This window comes from Pongo abelii, chromosome 2, assembly GCF_028885655.2.
Source record: "Pongo abelii isolate AG06213 chromosome 2, NHGRI_mPonAbe1-v2.0_pri, whole genome shotgun sequence".
Classification (NCBI taxonomy): Eukaryota; Metazoa; Chordata; class Mammalia; order Primates; family Hominidae; genus Pongo; species Pongo abelii.
In genome coordinates this window covers 164,969,236-164,976,635 of record NC_085928.1, presented here as the reverse complement: position 1 = coordinate 164,976,635, position 7,400 = coordinate 164,969,236, and the positions used below count along the sequence as shown (strand labels likewise).

General features: G+C 39.1%; 1 long non-coding RNA gene across 1 annotated transcript; it reads right to left on the bottom strand.

The window, feature by feature from the left end:
• Positions 1-4,891: 4,891 nt before the first annotated feature.
• Positions 4,892-6,967, bottom strand: LOC103890283 (uncharacterized). The gene is made up of 3 exons (XR_010139272.1): positions 6,731-6,967; positions 6,284-6,431; positions 4,892-5,009 (listed from the first exon to the last, which is right to left on the bottom strand). It is a non-coding gene; the product is annotated as an uncharacterized LOC103890283 (long non-coding RNA).
• Between the last annotated feature and the right edge of the window lie 433 nt (positions 6,968-7,400).

Sequence of the window (7,400 nt, the reverse complement as noted above, 5' to 3'; positions counted from 1 at the left end):
TTTGATTTCTTTTATGACATGGACTCTTATGGGCATTGAACCTAAAGCAAACAGTGAAAGAAGGTTTGGTGCCATATAGAAACATTTTCAGAGAGTTGAAAAAGCAAAAATGTCAGAAATTAAAATGTATTTCCTCAAAGTTACACCAAGTATGACAGCCTCTCCTGCCTCCACTTCTACCTCCTCCCCGTCTTCTACCTCTGCCTCTAAGTCAGCAAGACCAACTTGCTCTTCTTCCTCCTCCTGCTCAGCCTACTTGACATGAAGTTGATGAGGATGAAGGCCTTTATGATGAGCCATTCCTACTTAAATGACTAGTAAATATATTTTCTCTTCCTTATGATTTTTCTTAATAAGATATTTTCTAGCTTTATTGTGAGAAAACAGTATATGATACATATCACATACAAAATATTTGTTAATTGATTATGTTTTGGTAAGGCTTCTGGTTAACAGTAGGCTACTAGTAAAGTTTTTGGGGAGTCAAAAGTTTTGTGCTGATTTTCAATTGTGCAGAGACCCCACATCATTCAAAGGTCAACTTTAGTTCAGAACCATTGTCCAGCAGTTATTCAAAGTTCTGATTATTTCTTTTTCTTCAATGCCCAGTTACTTTTTTAAGAGGCCATGTGTCCCTTTAGGGAAAGCTGAGAGAAAAATTAACAGTATGAAATTTTGGTAGTGTACTAGGGTTCTTCCTTAGTGGGGACCCGGTCTCTCCTCATTCAAGGAGTTCTAGGTCTGAGAACTGGCTCAAGTCTGGGAATTAATTGAAGGGCTGTGACTCTCTGTCTTTATGAGTTAGACTTTTGTTCACTATCTGCTTACACAGATCAAGTAAGAATTTAGTAGGCTTCCTATCTATTTCACCTCTAGGAACACATTATTAACTAGCTGTCCTCATAGTTCTCTGAGAATCAGACTATTCTGGTTGCTATTGTCCTTTATGGTAACAATGGCCACCTTGCCTCTGGCAGTTGAGTACTGACACGGGATTCAATTACTTCCATTGCATTTAGGTTTTCCAATTGAGTGACTGCAGTTCACACTCTAGGGTCTGGCCTACAGAGAAGAACCATTATGGATGTCTTCAAGGATGCTAGGGATTCCCTTACACATTTATTTCTCAAAATAAATTTAGTAAAAGCTAGGTCTTAAATGACAAATCCACTCTGACATTCCAATTTCTCTAAGCCTTTGAATCCCTTCCTCTACATTAAAGCAAAGGAGATTAGGCAGGTGGGCTGTCTTTTGAACCATGTTTCAGGCAACCAACCACCAGACAGATAGAGCCCTTTCTTAGTCTCTGAGCAGTATCAGTAAATGCAGAATCTCTGCTTGGGGGGTCTATATCAATAAACTCAGCCTCATCCAATTTTATGCTCCTTCTACCATTATCTCACACCCTTAATATCCATTCCCATAAGGGTTCCCTGGATTTCTGCTTGTATAAATTAGAAAACACAAGTAGTTCTTTCGGAGTGTAGTATACCTCCTCATGAGTCTGCTGGGACTTGAGTCTAGTTATAGCTCTAGAATCAAAAAGGGTGGTAGGAGTGGGCCCTGAGGAGAATTGATATTGTCTTGAATGGGAACTGCCTTACAGGAGGCCATTATCATTTCCTCAGGCAATGCAGGCTCAATCCTCTCAGACGGAGGCAGATAGGTTGATACAACTGGGGGACAGTGGAGAGGCTGCTTTTTCTGGGGGTGAAGAGACCTCTTCCACTGACAAAGAAGATTTACCTGAATTTAGGACTCAATGTCCCCAACTTCATTTGTGTCTTTCCATATGTCCCCATCTCAACTTACAGGATCCTATTTATTTCCAATGAATATCCTCACTATAATAGTAGACACTCTGTGAAGCTGGGACTTCAGCTTGTGTTGTAATTCAGCCAATCACAAAATAAGTTCTTGTGCCTCCATCTGAGAAGGTTAACAGTACTCAGTTCCTTACTTCTTATAAGTGGTTGATTAGGAGTATCCAAGGCAGATATTTTGCATATCTCTATAACCAGATCATGCCATAGACTGTCAGTGCCTTTTTTTTCACTACTGGAAAGAGAGTCATTAGCATTTTGAAATCTAATTAGTGTAGAGAGCCAATCCCGGGAACCCCAAAATCAATTCAGAAAAACAGAAAAAAAATTCTGTTTTCTAAAGAACCACCATCAGTACCAAAGTCTGTATCAGTCAGGGTTCTCTAGAGAACAGAATCAATAGGATATGTGTACATACACACAGCACACACACACACACACACACACACACATTATGGAAATTTGCTCACAAGATTATGGAGGCTGAGAAATCCCATGATATGCCATCTGCAAGCTGCTGAATGAGGAAAGCCAATGGTGTAACGTACTCCAAGTCTGAAGGCCTGAGAGCCAGGGGAGTTGATAGTTTACCTCCCAGTTCAAGGCTGAAGGACCGAGAACCAGGAGGGGTAGGGAAAGGCCTGAAAATCAAGAAAGGAGGTACCAGTGTAAATCTTGGAGTCTAAAGGCCCAAGAACCAGGGGGCCTTGTCTGAGGGCAAGAGAAGTTGGATGTCCCAGCTTAAGGAAGGGAGGGGCGGGGTAGAGAGAAAATTAGCTCTTTCTCTACCTTTCTGTTATATTCAGACTCTTAATGGATTAGATGATGCCTGCCACATCCATCCAAAGAGGATGGATCTTCTTTATTCAGTCTACTTATTAAAATGCTAAAGTCTTCAGAAACACCCTCACAGGCATACCCAGAAATAATGTTTTGCCAGCGATGTGGGCACCCCTTGATCTAGTTAAGTTGGCACATAAAATTAATCATTAGAGTCTGTCAAGTACCTTCCAGGCGCATGTGTGTGTGTGTGTGTGTGTGTGTGAGAGAGAGAGAGAGAGAGAGAGAAAGGGAGAGAGAGAAATATGCTAATCTCAAGGGAAATCAGATGACTCCTCAATGTTGGTTGGCATGTGCATGATTCTGCTAGAAATCATTCTGCCATGAGGAATGAGATGAGTAGCATGAGAAGGCTCTGCCACATTTGACAAACGCAAATGATGCCTTTCCAGATCTGTTTTCTTAAGCCAGAAGATTACATAAACACTTAAGAATTTTAGAATTTCCATACCAGTTTGACAGCCTAATATTCTCATTTCACAAAGGTGAAATGACAATGCCACGGGAACTGATGAATAGGTTTTAAAATAGAATGAAGCTTTTATAACTCTCTATAAGATATTGGCTTGAATCTCCTTTCATTTTATTTAGAGATAAAGATTCACCTCTAAAGCTAAGTGTACTCTTGATTCAACAAAAATCTACAGACATAATTCTGTTGTATGGGATACTCACTTTCTGTTTTATACAAAAAAAAGTCTGTAAGTGTCAAAGAAAATTTTCTTAAATCAGTTGGTATACATCTAATGTTATGGCCATCTGCCTTTGAAAGAAGTGGGCCAATGCTTTACTGATTTGCAAGTGTGCAAAAATATAGAGATCACCATTGGCTCTGTGCCATGCAGCTGGTCTATGTACATGTATCCTTGGGATTTCACTGTTACTGTGATGAGTTGGTTGAATGAATGAAACTGTTGGGGTTTTACTTAAGAATCTATTTTTATTTGCTGCTCATATTTCTAGCTTGCATTAACCAGGTTGAAAAAATGAACCAGTGGACCAAATAGAATAATTACAAATACAAATGAGGTTTTGATGCAGACATTTCCTGATTTAGTTTCATGAGATATTAATTAATTATTGAGTGGCAAAAAGGGCTTCATGGTTAAATAAGTTTGGGAAAAGTTGAGCTTAGTAAAGTTAAACAGATTTCTTTACTGAAAGATTCCTCAGAATTTTTAATATGATAATGTGCTTTGTGAATCACTAAGAAAGGAGATATACATAAATATAAATATATAGATAGATAAGGGTGTGTGTGTATGTGTGTTTGTGTGTGTGTGTTTGTGTAATCAAACCAAGAAATTTGAGGTACACAATTTGGGAAATACTGGTCTGGAGAAAAATACTAGTACTAAGAATCAGTGCCTTGGTCTGGCACCTAGTTTGAGTCATTACCTCGCTGTGGGATCTTACTCAAGTCTTAGCCTCTAAAGGCCTTTTTGTTTTCTTTCTCTCTAAAATTAGGAGATTGAACTATATGACCTTTCAGTCCTTTTGCAGTTCTAACAAACAAGTCCTGTTTTACAGAAGGATATTATTAACCTTGTTGACATCAACCACAAAATGTTTACTAAGTATCACCATCTTTTCTTAATGTTATATTATGGATCCATAAACCATGAGGTTATCTAAACCATTCTTTAACCTGTGACTCAGCATTTTAAAATAACAAATGCTTACTGAGTTTACTTCTTCTGCTATTTAGATCAAAGCCATTCATATACTTTAACTGGTGTTTCCTAGTTTTTATTTTGTTGGATTTTGAGTGAGCCTACATCAAGAAATCTACTTTGTTTTTGGATGCCACCATAAAGTGGGTCTTTTCTGAATTCAAATACCTGAGGTCCCTTAGTCATCTTGAAGTAAGTTCTGTTTAGCACCCTGCAACATTCAATGTCAAACCGAGTGACACTGACCAAAGTAGATTAGAATCCTTGGTAGGTCTCTCCAAATAATTTGCCTTCTTAGGGACATCTGGTTCTAGGGTACAGTCTAAACAATGTCATTTGGTTTGGAGTCCAAGGACAAGATGGCATCTGAATTCATGGAGGCAAAGGCTGTGGTCACCTCAGTATGGACCAACATCTCAGCAGCTCCTGTTTGGATACCACGGCATTACTTTCTAGCATGATAAATTTTTATTGTCATTCTGGTGGCCCAGACAAAATATGGCATTCTTTTTTGTATAATTTTCCCCTTTGCTTAAACATCTCATGGGACATAACTACCATTTAGACAGTCATTCTTTCCAGTTTATTGAAATAACCAGTGAAGATGAAACAGGTAGATATTTTCTTGCCAAATATTGATTAAAATGGATGTTTTAGTCGAGAGAAAAAATACCTGCAAAACATAATACGTTTTAGTTTATTTACAGAAATTACCTCAAAAATAAAGTTCAGAAGAATTTTATACCAGGAATCTCAACTTTTTAAAGAAGAAAGGATAGACAAGAGTTGAAAAATATTCTTCACAATATTGTATGTCTGGTGAAACTTAACATTTTTAAGAAAAATGGCATGAATAAAACAATGGTATTAGTCTTCTTTTTTTTTTTTTGAAAAACATATACACATGTGTGATTTGGAAAGAACCAGTTTTTGGTAGACCAGTGGGCATGGGTACTTAGCAAATGCCTGTGCTATTGCTCCAACTATTCTGATTCATTCTAAGTGACAGCCAAGAATATGGTCTGGTTTATGTGTCATGGTTCCTTCTTTTTAACATTCACTCTCATCTATACCCTTTCCTAAGGGAGAGAAATATGCTAATGTTAAGGGAACTCGCATAACTCCTTAATGTTTGTTGGCATAGGCATGATTCTACTATTCATTCTGCCATGAAGGCTGAGATGAGTAGTATCAGTGCACCCGATGAAGGGCTCTGACACATTTGACAAAAGCAAATGTTCTCTCCAAATCATACATGTGAATATGTTTTTCCAAAAAAAAGAGTACTAATACCGTTGTTTTATTCATGCCATTTTTTCTTAAAAGTGCTAAGTTGTTCCAGACATACAATACTATGGAGAAGATTTTTCAACTCTCGTCTATTCTTTCTTCTTTAAAAAGTTGAGATTCCTGGTGTGAAATTCTCTTGAGCTTCATTTTTGAGGTAATTTCCGTAAATCAACTAAAATGTATTATGTTTTGCAGATAATTTCCTTTTCTAAGGAAAACAACAATGCATTTAATCAAAAGCAAATATTTATTCTGCTGCTTTTTGTTGGACCCATGCAGCATAATTTGAAAAGAATGACTAGTTGTGTTAAAGAAAAAGAAAAATTATATTAATAAAATGCTCTTTTTCTACATTGGCCCCACAATGATTACGTTGTCTGGGTCAATCTGTGGGGTAATTATTACTTTGTATCCTTCTCAAGATAGTTTCCATATGTTCCCCTTTGTCTCAGAGCAATATCCTAATCTGCTGGCATGCTGTTTCATCAGGAAAGCATGCTTGGCTTCTCATAGGATCAAATGCAATGATTCCTTTTCTGGGACTAATGACCGCCAAGTGTCCTGGGAACAGGCTAACTGTGGCCTAATCTGTCAGGCCAGGCCCATCTTAGAACCAAGCAATTATTCTTTGTCCTTATGTAGTGTTCAGCCACTTACAGTTTCTCTGTTAATTCTTCTCAATATCTCTTCCCTGATTGATGCATAGGACCTCTAGCTCAGGCTTTCCTCTTAGTTTAGAAGTTGAATATGATGGAGTAAGAGGGGTGGGTGGGTGAATTGCAGGAGACCTTAGAGGCAGTGCTAACTTTTGATAAAACAGTGAAACAGTTGAACAGAAGAAGAGGCAATTTCTTTCTAGAATTTCCACTCTTTCTCCCTTTCTCACTCTCTCTCTCCCTCCCTCCCCTGCCCTCTCTCGCATGCACACATACACACACACACACTCACACACACTCATGCACACTCTCCACTCCTTTCTCTCTCTTTGCCTCCCCATGGCCTCTCCTGAATCTGCTTTTTATTCTCTACTAACTGTCAATCAATCTATCCTATGGTTTTATTTTTTTCTTAAATATCCACTGATAATATTAAAAGTTATGATACCTTCAGAATTATTTGCATCTTATCTAAGACTCAAGACCAAAAGACTTAAGAACTTAATAAAAGCAAAGCAAAAAGTTACAGAAAAAGAATTGATTTCACCCTTTTCTAGCTCTTTTGCTTTCTGCTGCTCTGCAGTAGGCAGGAGGAGGAGGAAAGGAAGAAAAGACGGAGGAGGAAGAAGAGGAGGAGAAGGAGGAGGAGGAGGACCTGGCTCCAGCTGCCCGCACTCTCCTTGGATGCTGGAGATCATGAGGTGGCAACAGTGCTAGGCGACTCTGGAGTGACCTCATAATGGCCTTGTCTTCCACTGCATCTCCTCCCAGAGCCCAAGAGGCCCTGAGCCTGTGGCACCTAGCATCGAAATGGGGAGCAGACAGCCCAGCCAAGGTGAGCGTGGAAGAAGACCTTCGTACCTCATATGTTGATTACAGCCTTTGGGACATTGATCAGAAGATCTGGTTAAGCTCCTGACCATGGAAATGTGAGGGAGGCAAGCTGACTGACTAGACGCAGTGGGAAAGAACATCTGCCACCAAGGGACTAGGAAATCCAGAGGACTGGTGCATTCCAAACAGATCTTCGGAAAGAAGGCATTGAAAATAAATGAAGGGAGGACACAGATGCTGGGCTGAAGGGCAAGGAGGCTGGGAACACCGGACTGGGCTCCCAC